Source organism: Leptonychotes weddellii, chromosome 16 (genome assembly GCF_054177405.1).
Source record: "Leptonychotes weddellii isolate Sample4059 chromosome 16, ASM5417740v2, whole genome shotgun sequence".
Classification (NCBI taxonomy): Eukaryota; Metazoa; Chordata; class Mammalia; order Carnivora; family Phocidae; genus Leptonychotes; species Leptonychotes weddellii.
Genome location: NC_138384.1, coordinates 8,679,310 through 8,699,878, shown reverse-complemented (window position 1 = coordinate 8,699,878; position 20,569 = coordinate 8,679,310). Strand labels below are relative to the sequence as shown.

The 20,569-nt window shown below is 42.0% G+C and overlaps 1 protein-coding gene across 5 annotated transcripts in view; it reads left to right on the top strand.

Annotated features, from left to right (window-relative positions):
- The window catches only part of WWOX (WW domain containing oxidoreductase), a 918,520-nt gene that overhangs the window by 231,636 nt on the left and 666,315 nt on the right, over positions 1-20,569 (top strand). The gene's annotated exons all lie outside the window — the stretch shown is intronic.

Below are 20,569 nucleotides of genomic sequence, written 5' to 3'. Positions count from 1 at the left end.
TGTTTCCAAGTGTTTATTTTTATGGTTCCCTCATATTGAGGGCAAGCAATACTGGTTTCTCATTTAACATAGCAGTTTAAATTTCATTTAAAAAAAAATAACTGCATTTATTTATTTATTTATTTATCTATTTATTTATCTATTTATTTTAGTGAATTGATTTAAACACGAGGATTAAGTTAATAACAGTACAGGTGGTGCCAAGGATAAGATAGTTTTAGAAGTGGCACCAGAATGACGGAATTTGGGAGAATGCTGATAAATGACAGTTTGTCTTGGGGTTAGGCTATGCTGGGAGTGTTGGTTTTATGGTTCTCCTAGCAGATGATGGATGTATGCGGAGGCATTTAAACCAGATATTCAGAAAGTACTATGTAGATCTGGGCCTGCAGTGCTGGCCAGTGGCCAGCGCCTCTTGAGTGTGCCTCAGTGTCTCACTCTGCTCTTTTATGCTGCAAGGAAGTCTGTTCTCTAAAGCCTTTTAGCAAGCGGCCTGAGTCCTTGAGGTTGAAATACAAAGTCAGAGTCTTGAGTGGAGTTGCACTGTCCCCGTAAATGCAGGCCGTGAACTCACCAAACAGTCGGGTCATGTCCGTAGTGAGCCAGCAGACCTGGGCGAGCCCGCTGTGTGTGCTCTCCACGGCGTCTGCCACTTGGTGGCTGCCAGCCCCTTCCGGAGCTCCCGGTTCAGGGTACAGGGTTTTGCTAAAAGGAAAATCGCCTTTGATTTTTGCTAAAGGTCAGTTCAGGGTACAGCAGTAGCTTTGAAGACATTTGCTTGTGTATAAATGCATTGCTCATTTATCCACTTGCTCATTCACTTCACACACATTCGGTGAGTGCCTCCAAAGCCCCAGCCCCTCTTCTGGGCTCTGGGAAGAGAGTGGTGTCCCCTGGAAACCCACTTCCCCTCAGACTAGAAGCTATAATCTCAGGGGCCAGCAAGCACTTTTATTGCTCAGGGCTGACTCCTCGACCTACTGTTTTTGGGCTTGTTTGGAAGGATAGTAATAATAATAATAATAGCAGCAGTGAGCGGTAGCAGTTCATTTATCCAGTGCTTGTTAGGGGCCACACACTGAGAACCCTTTGCGTGCATTTTCTGATTTGCTGCTATTTCTTATTCTGTTATACAGATGAGGAGAGCAAGACTAGACGGGGAAGGTGGGTTATCTGAGGGCCCACAGGTGGGAAGCAGGGGGTGGGGGGCCTGAGAGCCTCCGCGGTAGTCCCTCCAGGCCTCCTGCTCACCCACCATGCGGCCCTGTCTCTCACTAGAAATGCAGTGGAGACTGAGATCGGAGACAGTGAGTGACTCTGGCAGGGTCACTTGGCAGACTGGGAGCAGCCTTGGGACTTCCCTCCAGTTCTGACTGTCACGCTCTCCCTGACCACGGTGCGTCCTCTCTGTGCTTCCTCTGGTCCCTGGCTCAGCCCGTGCTGGGAGCAGCAGTATGGCTGAGGCGCGCCAACTGTTACGTAACAGAACCATCTTCCAAGTCATAGCAGGACCGTTAGTTCAAGTAGTTCAGAAATTACCAAATTCAACTGCCTTTTGTAATCAGCAACCTCAAACTCTTGGAGAAAGCTATCACCCATTTTGCCCTAATCCTAGATTTTAGCAAATGACTGAATTTTTGTACTTCTACGTTCAGAAACGAAGGCGATTTTCCTTTTAGCAAAACCCTGTACCAGAAAGCTCTTTTTATATGTCTCTCGAGATCCAGTCTTTTACACGGCTTAGAGAAATATTGTGGTGGCGAAAATATGCATAAAAAAGTGAGTGATTTTACTCTTGAAATACTGCCAAAGTGAAATCTCTCCTGGATAGGCAGATGACAGTTTAGTACTTACGGGTCTTTAGATTCTGAGCACTGTCAGAAGTGAATTTAAGTGCAGGTGGCTGGGCTGCCAAAAACCACGTGTAGCCTCCTGCTTCTCATCACCTCCCATCTTCAGACATGAAAATTTGCTTGTGTGTAAAACATAATGACAAATGAAAGAAAGCCTGCCAGTTCAGAACCAATCTCCTTTTGTGCTGTTGGACCAAGGAGAGGAAAAACCCTCACACTGAAATTCCATGTGGACACCCCCATTTACTGTTCTGTTTTAAAGCCTGTGAGCACGCCAGAAGTATTGTCTGCCTCCTCGCTCCTGTGTGTATTTCCGCCCGGTTTGTGCTCCGGCTCATGTGTGCCTCCCTGCACTGGGAGAGGCGACGTGTCGTGTAGCCCGACACAGGGAAAGGTAGAAACAGATGCTAGATGCAAACCCTGCTGGAAGGCGCAGCCTGTCCTACCCTCCATCTGCCTTCTAGCAGGAGGAGATGTACATTCAGCCTACTCTGGGATATCTTCTTTTTTCCGGGCTGGGGAAGAGGTGGTGGGCGGGAGGCTATTTTAGAATGAGTGCCGCTAATAATGATTAAACAAAATAAAAGCTGCTAGCCAGCTTGCTTTTTATTCTGTGCAAGGCAGGGTGCTCAGCATTTATAAGTGAATTCTCTCTTTAATTTCTTACAGCCACCCTAGGCATTAGTCATTTTTCTCTCTAGTTTACAAATTGAAAGTCTCCAGTCTTTCACAGAGAGGCTAAATTGCTTTTCCAACTTCAGCCAGTGGTGGATTCCCAGTTTGAACCCAATTGTGTCTGAATCCAGAACAATCCAGTCTGAATCCATAACCGCTCTTCTTGCTACATCTCACACTTCGGTCCCACGTTTCAGCACGGATTCCTGGACTGGGATGGACCTGTGGAGGTAGTGGCTCCACAATCTAGCAGCTTAACACCATTAAAAACAAACATTTCCATGCTCTCTTTCAGTTTGTTTAAATCAGTTGCTTGTTCAAACACAATATATACGCTTTAATCTGTAGGTTTCCCGTCAATTTTTTTTTTTTTTTTTTAATTCAGCTTACTTGTTGACAGGGTTGCCCTCGAGAGTTTTCTCTATCCTATACTTCAGGAACTGCATCCCCATGGTGCCACTGAACATGTTCTTTTGTTCTCTTGTCTCCTGAATTTCTTGTGAAGTGTAGCTAAGTCTAGAGCTTGGTCCAATGCCCATTTAATTCTTGGGCAAGAGTGCTGCATGGGTGGTGGTGTAGTCTGCCATCAAGAAGACATGCGTGGCTGCTTGCCAACACCAGCTTTCCTGGGCGTGGCACACCCTGACAGCACAGAAGAAAGCTTCTGCCCACTTCCTCATGCATTCATTCATTCGGCTCTTCTTCTCGCACTCTTCTGGGTGGTCAGGCCAGGAGTCCTCTGCCTGCTTCCAGGCAGTTCTCCCCAGAGTTAGTGGGGGTAGTGGTCGGCCAGTGTGTCTCAGGTCGGGTTATGTTGGGCATTACTGGAAAGTTCCAAGCCCGAGCTTGTGGTTAAGTCCCAACCAAACTGAATTTTGAAGGAAATTTTGTTTAAACTGCAATCCCAGACAGCAGCCAGACCCCACACTGCCTGGCGGGCAGAGGCATCCATCAGAGTATGAGGAGCTGGGACCTTTACTAATCATTCAGACCAAATATTGACATTTTTGCTAACGCACTCTGCAACCATAGTCCGTTGTTTGGGGCGCTTTTGTACATTTTCATTCCTAGTTTCTAGCTGCTTAGCTCACTGAAACATGCATATTTTGAGCAGGGCCTGGAACAGTTTGACAGTTACTAGAACCAGAAGCTCTGTAGATATTTTTCCTTTTTTCAGAAGATATTAGAAAGTTTGAGTTCCGGATATTCCTGAAATAATGGACATCTGGATTCCAATCCTGGAGTTTTGAAAATTGGTAATGGCACTTAACACAGGAAACTCTTGGCTTGGATCCCAGGTACCAATCAACTCTTACAATGTTGACCAAGGGTTTTGATTTGTTCTGGAAATTAATTGAAATTGATACTCAGTTCATATTAAAATAATATATACAATTCTGATGGTTTCTAGAACTTCATTTTTGATCATGGATTTCTACTTTGCCTTCTCAACTTTTTGTCTCTAGTATAATTTAAGGAAATTAGACTTTGTTTCATTTAGGAAATAATATAGAATACTGATGTTTTAAAAAAAGTGCTAAGAGAACAGTTTTCTTTATTTTTTAAACATTTGAGGGGGACAATCTTTAACAAAGTTATTTATTTTTACTTTTCACTAAATTACTTTCAGAACTTGAATCTACTAACCCCAGATATAATATTCTTGGATCCTTATTTCAAATTTTGCTGTCTCAAATCCTTCTATGGAAGTGGGTGTGCCATAAATTATAAATAAATTCTACATTTTGAGGGATAAATTACCCTGAAGACCGATGTGTAAATTACAGCTTAATCTTTCTTTTTCTTCTCAGTTTAATTTTAAGAATAATGTTTTAGCCAACATATCTGCATTACTCTTTGCTCAACATTAGAAATCCATTTCTGGTTTGCCTAGCAAAGGATCATATTGCTTTGCTTTTCTACACAGTACGAACTAAAAGAAAAGAGAAAAGGAGAGGCAGATTTTAACTGTAATGAAATCTCTAAATCTAGATCTTAATTATGACTTTTTAGGGAAAAATTTAAAAAGTCTACAGTTTTTCCCCATCCCATACATTTTCCATGTTAGGGTATTGAAAAATTATATTGTGAAACATTTAATATATCTAGAAATATCAGGGAAGAACAATTCCCTTGTAAATAAATTTCTTCTCTCTGAAATTTAATTCTTTAGACATCTTTTAATATAATTCTTTTTAAAAATTTCAAAAACATTTTACATACTGTCATTTCTTGTTAAACAAAAATAGTGACTCAAAGTAGTATAGTGTAATGCAGGGGTCGGCAAACTTTTTTTAAAGGGCCAGAGAATAAATATTTTAGACTTTTTAGGCCCTAAGATCTCTGTTGCAATTACTCAGCTCTGCCTTTGTGGCGTGAAAGCAGCCATGGACATGGGTGAACATGACTGTGTTCCAATAAAACTTTATTTAGAAGAAGAGATGGGCTGGATTTGCACAAGGGCCATAGTGTGCCAGCCCCTGGTGTGGAAAGAATAGAGTTTTGTGGCTCAACAGTACTTAGATATAAATCCCAGCTCTGCTACCTTACTAGCTGTGTGGCCTTGGGCAAACTATTGGCATCTCTGTGCCTTGCTTTCCAGATCTATGTGAAGTAGATTATCACATACATTTTTTTATGGTTTTGGAGAGGAGTGCCATAATGCATGGAATAACCAGGGACATCTCAGTGCACTGTGCCTATGAGTATTATTAACATGTATTTTTCTTATCTTGATCCTAAAATGATCTGAGAGGTTTTTAAGAATACATACAGTATGATAAAATAGAAATAAGAAATCTACTTGAATAGGAAAAGGGGATGAATTGGACTTGTAAGATGTGGTCCTAGTGGAAGTATGGCTCTCATAAGGACTTTTACAATCCTTAAACATTGGATCTAAGAATGAGCTTTGAGATTCCTGGCAATTAACAGCAGAGGGAAAATGAGCTTTACATTGCCCACAAGCTAGAAGCATCACAAGAGCCAAGCAGAAATGATCATCGCTATAGTGATGCTCCACTGAGGATCTCAGAGTACTTCTTACTCTATTGAGTATTTTCCCCCTGCTCTTTGTTACTCTTTACAAAGCCCTTGATTTGAGGGATGCTTTGCAGTTCCCTTTCAGAGTAAATGGCTAGACTCTATTTTCTTTGCTATTGCTACATCTGTTTCCCTTGGCTTTAGGCACTTTTTCCAGATGATTAGTGTTGCTGTAAGAACATACTGCTTTGAATATACAGGTACATTGGGAAGGTATAGTGGCACATACTGAAAATAATTAGCCTGTGTGTTTTGGGGCACCAAAGTACCTCATCTGCCTTTTGCTCCCCTCCTTTTCTTTGTATTTTTTTCATTTCCCCCCCTTACTTCATTATTTATTCAATGCTTATAATGGTGCCTGGAACTGGGCTAGACACTGGCAGTAAACCATTCGCCATCTCACTTCTCCCGTGCCTTATTTCTCTCTTAAAATAGTCCTGAGGCTTAAGATTTTTTGATCGCTTTCCATGATGACTATCTTCAAAAACATATCCTTAGTGGAGAACAATATTTATTACATTAATTAGAGGCCACGGTGCAATTAAATTTGTCAGAAAAAAAATTCAGTGAGCCTTTTGGCATCATCAAAAGTCATCACAGCTAAGGAATACACAAAACTGTGTTCGAATTAACCACAACGATGTTTGCAAAATAAACAGTTTTGATTTCCCAACAGAATTCTCTGTTCAGCCGTCACTATCATGTTTCATGACATCAAAGTGATGTATGTTAATTGAAGACACACAAAAAAATCTTCCCTTCCAGGAAAAATAAAAACCCAGCTTTGGAGGACAGATACAATTACTCTGTGGCTACCTCCTCCTACACTCACCATCCCACCAATGTATACATAACCCATGGCTCTAGCAAGTAATATTAATTTTATTGCTGTGCTCAACAATGACCACTTAAATCACTGGATTAGGGTACAAGTCAGCAAAGTTTTTCCATAAAGAATCAGGTACATATATAAATAACTATATAAATATTTTTGCCTTTATGAGCCAGATGGTCTCTGTAGCAACTAGTGTTGAGTGCATCTTGATTGTTGGGTGAGGCCTTTGTAATTTGAAAGTAGCCACTGAGAACTTGTAAATGACTGGGTGTTTCTGTGTTCCAATAAAATTTTATTTATAAAAACAGGAAGTAGGTTGGAGTTGGGATTTGGTCTGGGATTTGTGGTTTGCTAATCCTTGGGCCAGAATCCACTCTCTTGAAATGTAACTCATGTTAATAGCATCTTGTCTTATTATGAGAAATACATGGCTTTTTTTCTTAGAAAATGGATTATGTTAGGCCTGGTCAAGATATGTAAGTAAGGCCAATGTTTGTGTGCTTGGTTAATTTCAACTCTCTGCGGATACTCTGCAGTACTCTTTGATACTTAGAGGCTGGAAGAAGAGATAAGAGTTTGAGGAGAACAGTGTGCTGTGCTGAGGTTTGGAAATACCACCATATGGGAAAGCAGGTCAACTAAGACAACTAAGTATTATTTAAATAATGAAGACACTGAAGTCCTAATTGGGGCTTGGAACCATGTAATGCTGCTGATGACAGTAATTGCTCATATTTATCACCTATTTATTATGTGTCAAGCACAGCTTGATGACACTTATATGTCATCCCATTTTATCCTCACTAGGACCCAGAGGGTAGGTCAAAAATGGTAGACGAATGGCAGTGCCTTATGGTTCATCCTAATGTGGTGATCAGCCACATTTCCTAGATCAAGATATTGAGGCTTAAAGAGATTAAGGACCTAGATCAAGGTCATGCTAGCTACTAGATAGTAAAACTAGAACTTGGTCCAAAAATGTGTGCTGCCACTGAGCTCAGCTTAGACAGTAGTCTGGAGAATCAGAAAGATCTGTCTCATTTGGGAAATGCATCATGTAGGACGCATTGCCTCCGAAGGCAATTTGTCCCATTAATAGGATGGATGACAACGCCTGCCTACTGGGACAATTATTAAGGTCACTTCAAGGTTGAAGGAGATGCTCCTTCCAGCCAATTTTCTATCACCAAGAGCAAATTGTTTTGCTGAAATATGTGGAAAGGAGGTTAAACAAACCCAGTGGAAGAGAGGCTCCTCCCCTCAGTTAAGGAACTCAGACTATTTTCCACCAAATATATAGAAGTGTCTCTCTGTGGAGTCAGTTTAAGCAGAAATGGCAACTATTGGGGCGCCTGGGTGGCTCAGATGGTTAAGCGTCTGCCTTCGGCTCAGGTCATGATCCCGGGGTCCTGGGTTCGAGCCCCACATCGGGCTCCTGGCTCGGCGGGGAGCCTGCTTCTCCCTCTTTCTCTGCCTCTCTCCCTGCTCATACTCTCTCAAATGAATAAATAAAAAATCTTAAAAAAAAAAAAAAAGAAATGACAACTATTTACTCTTGTTTGCAATTGTCTTTGCACATTTACTCCAAATGTCAGTGTTCATTTCCTCTTACTTCCTACTTGTCCTCATAATGATGCTGATCAGGTAGACAGAAGAAGACCAAAGGGTCATTTTACTATTTATGCATCTGAACTGCCCCAGTGATAACTCTCAAACCCAAACCCAGCCCTGACACTGTCCTGTGGAAGAACCTTTTGGTGGTGTCTTGTGACCTGAACTGTAAAGGCTGCATCTGCTGGCATGGCCCCCCAAGTCCTCTGGGGTCTGGCCCCTTCTGCACCTTCATTTACAGTTGTGTCCTCCCAGCCCCGTGTCTCTATACTGTGCTTACAGACATCCTTAGAAGTTCTGCCTCCTGGTTCTGGGCCTGTACTCCTGACCTGTGCCGCTTCCCTCCTACCTGTCCTCCACCTGCTCACGGGATGACTTGGTCCCATCCTCTACAGAGCCTCCATGTTCCCTCCTCTCCCCTTCATGGTTGAATTGACAAGTCACTTTGTGGAGTGTCGACACCACACACAACCATCACGCTTGAATATTTTGAGGATGCTTTTTTTCTGTATTGATTTTTCTTCGTTAGGCTGAGCCCCACAGAGGCAGGAACCTTGGCTAATTCGTCTTTGTTTTAGCTCTGGATCTCTGTTCCTTACCTTACTAACATGGGGACCTTAGCAAATTCCTTCACCTCTTTGATCTTAAGTTTCTTCATCAGTGAAAGTGGGAGATCATGATAATACCATCGTGGGTGGTTGAGAGGATTAAAGAACATAATGTTTCTAAAATATAGTACCTACCTGATACCTAATAAACACTTAATAAATTTTAGCTGTATCACCATGGTTGTTGCTATCATTATCATCATCCTTTGCAATTATTACGTATACTGCCCTATAATAACTCATGAAAGTGGATGGATGGGATGGGTGGGTGGGTAATGGATGGGAGGGAGGACAGAAGGACAAAAACAGAAACACACAGTTTCATTTGGTGACCCGAACTTTGCTTTTAACGTGCTGATTCTCAGCCATTTACGGTTCTTGAACTGATACTTCCATGGGTGGTATAGAGGTTATGCATTTAAAGATCTTGGGAAACAAATTTTAAAGTAATCTTATGTATAGTAGTTATTTCAGGCAAAACACCCCATAAAAGTTCCCTTCTAGGAAACCATGGACACCTTTGCCTGTTAGGAGCCAGGACTTTGCTGGAGTGGCGCAGACCACGTGGCCGAGCTAGGCTGGCGTCACTTGGCGTGGACAGGGATCGACCCCTCTGGGCTCTGCCAGGCCTTTTCTTTGGCCCACGCTGAGACCACCCCCTAGTCATCGACGCAGCAAGTCTGTGATTACCCTCTGAGAGCTCTGGTTTGTGTAAGACTCGGGAAGAGCATTTCAGTGTCTGTGGTTGAGCATTTTATGTCCCATCTTGGCTCGTGACTCCAGCTTGGTTTTTCTCCTTGCACTTTCCAACCATTCCCACTGTCACGTTGGAATTCTCCTTTTACATAATTGACATGTTGGGGACTTGTGCTTAAATCACACCGAAATCACATTTTAATAATGCAGGAACCATCTCTTTTCCCCAGTACGTTGTCAAGAAGCTAATTCTTGTCAGCCTAAAAACTCAAATATACATTTGAAATAAATCAGCGGTGCTACACTGTGGCAGCCTGCTGAAAATCCCCAAGGAAGATTATATTTTCAGTTGAACTACTTGTCACTGTGCTGTGTTTTTAATGTTGTGAGTCCTTTGTTTTCTTCATTTCGTACAAATCTACCCAATCCCTTGTCATCCAGGAAATATAAATTGACCCTCTCCATTAGTGGCAGAGTTCTTATTTTGCCCTTAAAAAGCTTCTGCTGTTAAGGTTCAGTCACCAACTCGTAATCAAGTAGATATTTTAGCTGACATTATGCAATAATTGATAACCAAAAACAGAAGAAAAGGTTTATGGTTGTCTTGAGAAGTACAAGGAGTGGGAAAGTTGACAAACGATGTAGCTTTGGGAAGCAGATCTGGGCAAAATGTCTGCCGCCTAAAAAGAAAGAGGTGTTTCAATTTCCCACATCAGAACTCCAAATTCCCAAGGGACTGTCACAGTGGTTCTCAGCTCAGTTGTTTAAAAATGCTGATGCCTGGCTGCTACTCGCATTCTGATTTCACCATGTCTGGGATGTCCCCTGGGCATTTGGACTTTCAGAAGCTTCCCAGGTGGTTCTCAAGAGCTGCCGTGGGTGGGGCACTGAGCACTGCCCTCCTAACAGCTGGGTCTGGAGTCTTAGTTATTTTTTGCCTGCCCGGAGTTCTGCAGGGATAATTGCTTCACCCCTTCTGCTATCATCCCCTCCCCTAACATAGCTCAGAGCATTGACAGAGATCTCTGACAGACCACCATCAACTGTAGTGTCAGACCAGCGCAGGTTCAAATCCTGTCTTGACAGCTTAGGACTCTGAGCAAGTTACTTTGCTTCTCTGACCCTAGGTTTCCTCATCCGTGAAATGGAGTATAATGGAGGGTCAGAGCTGCATTCTGAGGTTGAAAAGCGATAGTGTTTATGTGTCAAGGGTGTATCCATGTCTGGAGAAGAGCGGTAAAAGGCACCTATGCCCGCTCTCGCCTCCTTCACAGCCCAGTGCAGCAAGCTTAGGGAGGTGGGGCACCTGCAGGGAGGCTCCTGGACCTCAGAGTAAGGAAGCCAGGGGTCAGGGGCGGAGGTCCGCCCCAGGGGATGTGCCCCTTTATGAGAGGGATTTGATAGATGATGCCAGCGTTTGAGGTTTTAAGTTAGTGAAGGTGGCTCTTCTCCCCACCACACACATTTGTTCCTCCCAGGTCCTATCTTGTGCTTTCTGTGTTTTATGTAACTGCTCAGAAAATGCAGTGCTGAGACCAGACCCCTGGACAGTCGAACTTTATTCCCTGAATGCGGCCATACCGCTTCTCTGGAAAGGGTGTTCCACACAGAGGATATGGTGGTAACTTTTTCTTTTAAATGTACCACTCTCTCTCTCTCTCTTTTTTTTTTTTTTGTAGATTTTAAAAACACTATATAAGTCTTATGGAACATTTTTGAAATTATGGGGAAACATACAGAATAAAGCACAAGTTAACCATAATTCCACCATCCAAGACAATCCATGTTGACATTTCGATGTACCCATTTTTATTCTGTGTTCGTAGATTCTTAAAAAGAAAAAAAATTCTTTATTCATTTTTTATTGAGAGATAATTCATATATCATGAAATTCACCACTTTAAGGTGTTCACTTCATTGGTTTTTAGTATATTCCCCAGGTTGTCCAACCATTACCACGATTGAATTCCAGAACATTTTCATCATCCTAAACGAACCCCCTTACACATTAGCTGTTACTCTCCAGTTCCTCCCCACTCCCAGCACCTCCCTGGCAACCAGTAATCTACTTCCTGTCTCTGTCTCTGGATTTGTGGCCTTTCGTGTCTGGGTTCTTTTAGCATAATGTTTTCAAGATTCAGCCATGTTCCACATGTATTGGTACTCCAGTCTTTCTTAGTGCTAAATAAGATTCCATTGTATTGATATCATACTTGCTATATTCATTCAACATCTTGATCAACATTTGGGCCGTTTATGCTTTTGGGCTGTTAAGAATAATGCTTGTGTGAACATTTGTGTACAGAGTTCTGTGTGGATGCATATTGTCATTTCTCTTGGGTATATGCCCAGAAGTGGAATTGTGGGGTCAGGTGATGACTTTATGTTTAACTTTTTGAGGAACCGTCAAACTTTCCCACAGCTGCTACACCATTTTACGTTCCTCCCAGCAGTGTCCGAGGGTTCCAGGTTCTCCACAACTTCGTCAACATTTGTTAGTGTTCTTTTTTTTTTTTTAAGATCTTATTTATTTCACAGAGAGAGAGCATGCACAAGCAGGGAGAATAGCAGGCAGAGGAAGAGGGAGAAGCAGGCTCCCCACTGAGCAGGGAGCCTGATGTGTGGCTTGATCCCAGGATCCTGAGATTATGACCTGAGCCAAAGGCAGATGCTTAACCGACTGAGCCACCCAGGCCCCCCATTCTTTTTCTTTTTAAATTAAAGCCATGTTTTTTTATTGTAGCCACCCTAGTGGGTGGGAAGGGGTTATGTGACATATATTCTCTTATATGGGCATTTTTTATGTCATCAAACATATTTCTATAACTTAAATTTTAGGTGCTTTACAGGAATGCATTGCATATAAGTAAACTTATTTAATCAGTCTTAAAAAATGCAAAATAATGCCATGGTTTGTAGAAAATTCAGGGACTAATATGTCAAAGAAAGAAAAAAAAAATGAAAATTTCAACCTAATCTTTTAAAAAAATGGCTGGGGCCCCTGGGTGGCTCAGTTGGTTAAGCGCCTGCCTTCGGCTCAGGTCATAATCCCGGAGTCCTGGGATTGAGTCCCACATCGGGCTCCCCCTGCTCTGTGGGGAGCCTGCCTCTCCCTCTGCCTCTGCCTGCCACTCCCCCTGCTTCTGCTCGCTCTTTCTCTCTCTGTACAATAAATACATAAAATCTTAAAAAAAATGGCCAACATTTAGTTGTTAGAAATAAATTCAATCTGACATGTTAAGATTCCAATAATAGGTTGAAATAATGTCACAAAGTTAAATGATGTAGCTTTGTGTAACCTATTAATTAAAAAAAAATAACCTTATTTTCATTGAACTTGCTATATCTTGAGTTAGTATCATTTTCTGTTCACGGTGGAAATATGAGGATAAAGGTGGACGGGGTCTGGAGAGTGGTTAAGCCACAGCTGCCCCAACTGGGGGAGGGGAAGGAGCCCAGTTGGAGGCCACCTAACTCATTCTGAGAATGTCAGGGTAGGTTTCTCCGAACCCCGGGATTTTTTGTAATTGAGATATAATTTGTATACCATAAAATTGATCATTTTAAAGTGTACGACTCAGTAGTTCTTATTCTATCCACTGAATTGTACAGCCATTACCAATAATTCCAGAACATTTTTTTTTTAAAGATTTATTTATTTATTTGAGAGAGCGAGAATGAGAGAATGAGAGAGAGAGAGAGTACATGAGAGGGGGGAGGGTTAGAGGGAGAAACAGACTTCCTGCCGAGCAGGGAGCCCGATGCGGGACTAGATCCCGGGACTCCAGGATCATGACCTGAGCCGAAGGCAGTCGCTCAACCAACTGAGCCACCCAGGCGCCCCTAATTCCAGAACATTTTAATCGCTCTAAAAAGAAAACCATGCCTGTGCTCTTTAGCAGTCATTTCCCACCTCCCTCCGCCACTGTAGCCCTAGGCAACTGCTAATTTTTCTGTCAGCCGATTTGCCTCTTTTGGACATTCCATGTCAGTGGAATCATGCAATACGTCGTCGTTTGCAACTGGCTTCTTTCACTTTGTATAATGTTCTCAAGGTTCATCCATGTCATAGCATGATCACCACTTCATTGCTTTTTATAGCATTGCTAAATAATATTCTGTTACACAGGTAGACCACATTTTGTTGATCCATGCATCAGTTGGTGGACATTGGGCTTATTTCCACTTTTTGGCTATTATGAATAATGCTGCCATGAACGTTACTCCCAGTGCCTTGCCTTCTTGGGGGAAATCATGATACTTGGAGGTTAAAGGTGTTGGGTGGTAGGCTGGTGGGGACAGTGAAACAAGTCTCTGGGGACCAGTATTCCTCCCACGCTCAACACCAAGACCCTTTCTGAGTCCCTCTTGAGGGACTCGCCCAGTGGTCTTGTAATCGCCTAGGAAGCATGTCTCCTGGGAAGAAGTCTTCAAGTCCGGGATCACAGCCAGTATGAGGCACCAAATGTTGCAGTTACCCTTTTTTTTTTGGTTTAAGAAGAGAGCCGCTCTCACAAAGTGATAGGCTGCCTCCAACTTGGGCTCAATTATTTTGTAAAGCTTCTTGTTTATTTGACCTCTCCTGACCCAGGGAATAATTCTGACCAATCATGGCTGACTCCCTTTGGCACTGGGGTCTGGTTGCTTTACAGCTGATGACAGGGGCCACACTGCTACCACATCTGAATTAATCCTTAACTCCAGAGCTGTGTGCTGTTCTCCAGCAAGGTTGTATTTCTTCATTAGCTATTCCCAGGGCCCAGGGAGTCCCAGAAGATGTCAGAGTACATTAATTTTTATCATAATATGGAATCTTGCAGGTCTGAATGGCAGCACATGGCTGTCAGGGGCTTTCTGAACTCGATTACAGCTCCATATATCTCTAGGCAAAACAGAGGCAGGAGTCCTCATTGGCAAGGGAATGTACAAAATGCATGAGATGTTTTATTGTTTGAGTGACTTGACCATGCACTTAAACACATTCCCCAACTAAGTTTTTTTTCCCTGATGTCCATGTAAGTTCACCTCTGCCATCTTACATTAAAACCCGCTCCCTTTACTGTGACCATATAAGGTATATTTTAAATAAGCTCTTTTGCATAATGGTAATGAAATCATCATCTGCTGCTTAGACAGCTGTTCTATAAATATATTAAAAAATGAATGTTCCCAAGATTTTTTAGCAGAATTTAGCAGAATTTATTTAACAGGTTGGTATTGCAGAAGTTTATAAATAATGACTTGTAATGCTTAATATTACTTTATGGCCATAAAATGTAATTTTAATTTGAAGGAATGCTAATTTGTTTTCAGAAAGGCAAGTTATTTCTTCATTGACTTTATATTCCCTACTTGTCAACAGAATAGAATGCTTGGAGGGATGCATTTTACTTACAGAAGATGCCCAGGTATTATTTTAACCTTGTCGACAAATGCCAGGAATCCCCTATAAGCAGGGTCCTGTACTACACTCTGCTTGGTATGGATATAAGGACACCCCCTACCCCCACAAGGAAATCATAGTCAAAGAGAGAAGGCATTGTTTTTAGTTGTGAGGGCAAATGTGTTCTTAGTAGGGATGGCCAAATAATTTACTGCTGGCTCTAGTCCTTCACTCAGGTGTCCTGGAGAATTCTGATTTCTTTGTAATGGATGTGTTTTCTAAGGCCACATGCACTGTTCATTTAATTACTCCCACTGCTAGGCAGCCAAATTGCATGAGCTCTGTGAGCCATCGAGCAGTCTCCCAAAGTTCTCACATCGCTGTTTATGTATAAGATGGACACAGGCAAATATTGTATTTATCTTAACACATACTAATTTTTAAAAACTAAAACCAGAGCAGCAACTCTCCTCAGCAGCTGTTTTTGCAAAGGACAAGACTGAGAAATACAGATGTGTTGGTTTCCAGTACATTTTTTTTTTTAAGTGAATAGGTGGTCCTTACATTTGACAAAAATTAGGCAGGTGGTGCATAAATGACTGCATTGTGGATGAAGCTGACCCAGAGAGAGGCTCCGTGGGTTAAAACCCAAGTACTGACTGTGTGCATGCAGTGCTTGAGTCATGTGAGCAAGGATGCAGACCTCTGTCACCAGCACGATCTTATTTGATTCTTAAGCATTCCGTAATTCCAAACTTCTGTTGCATCTCGGGCATGGCGCTGGCTGTGGGAGCACAAGGGTGACTTCAGAGACACGCTCAGCCCTTCAGGGGTTTCTAGCCCACTGTTGTGACTTTCTCCTTTTTGTGTCCGAGAAAACTGAGCATCACGGAGAAAGTAACCAGCTCCCTCTTCTAAATAATCCCAGCCCCTGCCTCCCCGTCCACCAGCTTCTTCCATTCCCGAATTCATATGAATAATATTCACATTCTCTGAGTTCCCTTGTGGCCTTTATTGAACTCCAGTTTGGCCTCCCAAAACTTCTTTCATATCATGAGTGAATTTCTGTGGGACATGACCATCATTCATTTGTCAGATGAGCAAGTGGGAATTTGCCAAGAGAGACTCTGGTTCATCTGCATTTTCTCAATCTGTAGGAGCTACATTCAAGTGAAGTTACTGGCTTATGAGTGTGGTTGAATTTATCCTTACCTTTCCCACTCTTCCATCCTTATTGTGCTTATCATTGTCCAATTTATTAAATATTCCCAGGGAGCCAGAACACAGGGCAATAAAGTACTGAATGCAAAGGCAGGAGTGAAACTTGGAAACAAGTGGACCATTAACACCAAAGGGTCAGACCTGCATTTGAGATATCATGTTATTTGGATTAAGTGCTCTTAGTGGCATAATTACCAAATTGATGCATTTTTCCTAGAATGCCCCCTTGGCAAGAGATGTAGGTATTTTCGTGTTGTACATCTTGCCCCATTTAGAATCAGTGAGGTTGAGATTTTGCTGCTGGGCCGGTATATGATAGGATGAGAAAATATAATCAAGGTAATGGACATGAGGCAAAAATTTAAGGAAATAACGAAACAAGAGTATTTCTATTTTCTGTTAAGTGTATGTACTGATGTTCTGGAATTCACTATAAGAAGTTGTAAATGGTGCATGAAATGAAAAATTCCTGGTGGTCTCCTGGGATACAGCCAGTGCTCTGCTCTATTTCTGCTGATTGGTTTGGATTATTTTCTTTAGTCCAATTTAGGAAAAGAAAAAAGAAAAGTGTAGCTGGGTTATCTTAACAGCAGAATCTACTCTGGGTTAATTATTACGTTAATACTTGATGGTGTCCTTAAATTCTGAAAACATGTGGATCCTTCAAATTTTAGAAGCACAGCTAGACAGTCACTGACCACCTAAGCTGATGTTGATTTTATGTGTTCCAATTTCTCTTGTTTTATTTGCTTGATTTCCTTGCATATTTATTGAGGCTCTTACCTACCAGAGATATCGGGTAAGAACATGGGAAACCAAGTATAGGTATTTTATAAATATGGGAGACAGTTATATACATATTTTGTATCTCTGAATTATTGATAGATAGCATGTCCCCAAAGTGTAGCCAAGGTCTAGGAAATAGGCAGCCAAGAAAAAATAGTCTGTTTTAGATACCATCTCTTAGCTGATGTTAAGCAGTTTACATTTTTCTCTAATTTTTACCACTATCAAACAAGGTGGATACTGTCTTTCCCTTTAATCATTATTGTCATTGTGAGTTTGAGTGGCTGATTATTTTTTTTTTTCCAGTATGTTACCATAAACAAGCATTTTTTTTTTTTTTTAAGTTTGTCCATATACCACCTAAAGTCCCCTTGACTTTTACTGTTGGTGTGCACACTGCATCTTGGGCAGTTGAGGTCTTGGTGGACTGCTGGAGAGTCTGGAACCTTCACTGGGCTGGAGATAGCTGTATGAGAGAATGGCTGTGTTCTAGCTTATGCTGCCATCCGTGAGTTCAAAATAAGCCAGCCCTAGTGATCTGAGCAGAGATCCACCTTGGAATTCTACAGTAATTTTTTCCTCCCCCTTTTCTGGAAGAAAAAGAAAACCTAATACTTAGTAAGTCTGAGAAACAGTTGTTTTTGGGACTTTGGGTCCTTAGGCCCTTTCTTTTGAATTTCAGAGTATTTCCGTATAGTATGAATTCCCACAGCTCGCTTGAGAAATGCCCCAGATGGTGTGACATTCTGTTTTAAGGAGGAATTGAAAAGTATTTTCCTTTACATAACATTACACTTAGCTCATTCTTTTGCTGTGTCTGAGATGGAATCCCCCAAAGCCACAATTGTGTTAATGTTCCGCAGGGTGTTTATTTAGCTTGTAAAGGTCTGTCTCGTTTTCTGGAGCATGTTATGATTCAGTTTACAAATCCTCACTGTAATTCAATCCCATGATGGTTGCTACTGCTCTTCATAGACTCGAAGCACCTTTTCTGTGCTCAGGTTTGACATTATGTATGGTTCTTAGGTTGCTTGGATCATAACGGACTGGTCTTGTCCTCAAAGCATAAATAACTCAGTCTTCATGGATCAGCTAAAACCAATCCACTTTTCCCCTTCTTCTTTTGCCATATTTTAGGTAATAATAAATTGTAAAACATGGCTACGGAATGTGATTTGCAAACCAAATGTCACTGGGAAAATAGCATTGATTCAGAGCATTAATTCCTTCATTCCTGATGTACAAAAGGCTTACTTCTTACTGCATGCAAACAAAGGCTGGGCAAACAAAGACTTCTTTCCTAGGGACATTGATTGTAGTCTGCTGGTGAAGGTAACAGATGGATTGTGTCACAAAGAGTTAAGCAATGTAGGAATGGACACACCCCAGGCAGAATTGAAGCCCCAGCCTCCTGGGAGATGCTACAGCTCAGAAGCTGATGTTCTGTTTACAATAAACTCTTACGAAGTGCTAGGGTTGGGTCATTGCCAGTTACTGATGAGCATTCAAAATAGTTGGCAGGGTTGAGAATGGCAATTGATGTTTGTGGAGGAAACAGACAGGATCCTGGCCCTCGAGGGGTCCGTGTCAGTAGGAGATTGGTGTCTTGTCGGGGACCTGTAGGTCAGGGAACATGGGAAACAGCTGGATCTCCTGTCCCATGCATTTGTCTAGTGGTCGTAGGTCGAAGGACCTTGTGTCCTTTGGTTATATCTTTCTGTCAATCACACTGTTGTCAGCCTTGTAAAAGGTCCCAGGAAAGTGTCTAGGAACTTCAGAAGAGGGAGATAGTACCCATCTTCCAGATGAGGAGCAAGGATTCTTCAAGCAAGAAGGGTCATGAGTAGTCCTTGGGGGACGGGGTGGGTTGTGATGTGTAGAAGGTACAGCTGGGACAGAGTGAGGGACCCCCTTAGGTCCATCTAAGGGGACAAGTAGAGTGAGGCAAGAAAGCACTGTGTGTCCGTGTGTCAGCAAGGATCAGAAAGTCCTGTGATACATCCCTAATTGCTCTGCTGTCCAGGAACCTGCACACATTCCGTCACCCTGGGTGAGAGCCAGGTTGGAGATAGGCTGAAGTTCTGGCGTTTTATTCGAGTTTAATTTCTTAACGTCCTTATCAGAGCGCTGCTGCTTGCGGATGTTCAGGGTGTGGGGTGCCATTCACATCGCCCACTATCTGTGTTCAAGCCCCTGGCTCCACACAGCAAGCCTTCCTTATTCCCTGGTTGTAAAGCCTCTGTGTTTTCCTGCCTAAGAAAAGATTTTGGTGGCAGATATTCCTAGGTTTCAGTTCTGGCTTCTTCACCTACTTGGCAAGAAACATTTTGAACCTTAGTGTTTTCCTCTGTAAAATGGTAATGATGCCGTCTACCTTATGGGTTGCCATGATTATTAAAATAGCATAATGATGTGCCAAGAAGTACCAGCAACGTTTCCTCAGACTGACATCCTATGACTGTCCCAGGCAAGGAACAAGTCTAGGTCTCTCTCTCGGTTCATGTTTACTAGACCCCTGTGTTCAGATAGATGCTTATTGAACCTTCTCATATTTTTAGAGGATGACAACACTGTGGAACTGCACCCCTGCCTGTTACAACACTTATGCATGAACATAAAATTTCATAGGAAAGGATTTTTGTTATTGGTCAGGACTTCCAGGGAGTTCTTGCCACAGTGAGGTTCAGGAGTTGCCTGAGGAATTACACAGATGCTAAATGCTGTACACATTCAGAGGAGGAGCCGTTCCTACGGGTTCAGTGGTCCAGGAAGGCTCCACAGGGGTTTGAACTGGCTTTTGAAAGGACGGGGGAGCAGTCAGCATGGGTGCCGTAGACATGGGCCAAGTATTCTCTCGTCTCTACACCGTTAATGTTGACCTGTTCTCTCTGCAAGTAGATTTTAACATGTTTCTTCTCAGGTGTTTGCTGCTACCAGGGGCAAGGTGCATCGTAAACAGTCCATGCATAGTTTACTTGACTTCAGTCAGATTTAACAGTTTTGGATTCATCACCGGTCAGGCACACGGTGCTCTGCAAGTCGATCCAGAGATGCGGAGATGAATAGGCGCAACTTCCGTGGACCCACTAGGTGCAGTCAGCACACAAATACACCAGTCCCTTCTCCTGGGGCTGTGATTCGGGCCTTTGGAAGCACACAAAGCACTCTTGTGTTTCTACATTTTTTTTAAGTTGCATTTTCCATATAGTAAAATTCACCTTCTAATAATAGAGTTCGGTAAGTTCTGACAAACACACAGTCATGGAGTCACCACAGTCAAGATATAGAGCAGTTCCCTTACCCCCCAAATTTCCCCTGTGCCTTTTTGTAGTCATTCCCACCTCTGCACACAGCCCCTGGCAACCATTGATTTTTTTTCTGTCTCTAGAGTTTTGCCTTTTCCAGAATGTTACATGAATACATGTATTCCATATGTAGCTTTTTGTGTTTGGTTTTTTTCTCACATAGCATGATCCATATATTAGTTATCTGTTGCTGTTAAATTACTCCCAAAAGTTAGTGACTTAAAAGAGCGAATGTTTATTACCTGACTCTGTTAGTTTTCTATTGCTGTTTTAATAAATTACCACAAATGTACTGGCTTCAAACAACATGTATTCAGGGTGCAGGAATATATATTCCTATCAGCTTTATATAACATAATAACAATATAATAATATTATAAATAAATCTGCTAATTTCATTGGTAGGAAATATTTTAACTATTGCTACTAGAGGATTTTTTTTTTTTTTTTTTTATTCTTAGGTTAATCCCCATACATTACATCATTAGTTCTAGATGAAGTGTTCCATGATTCATTGTTCGTGCACAACACCCAGTGCTCCATGCAGAACGTGC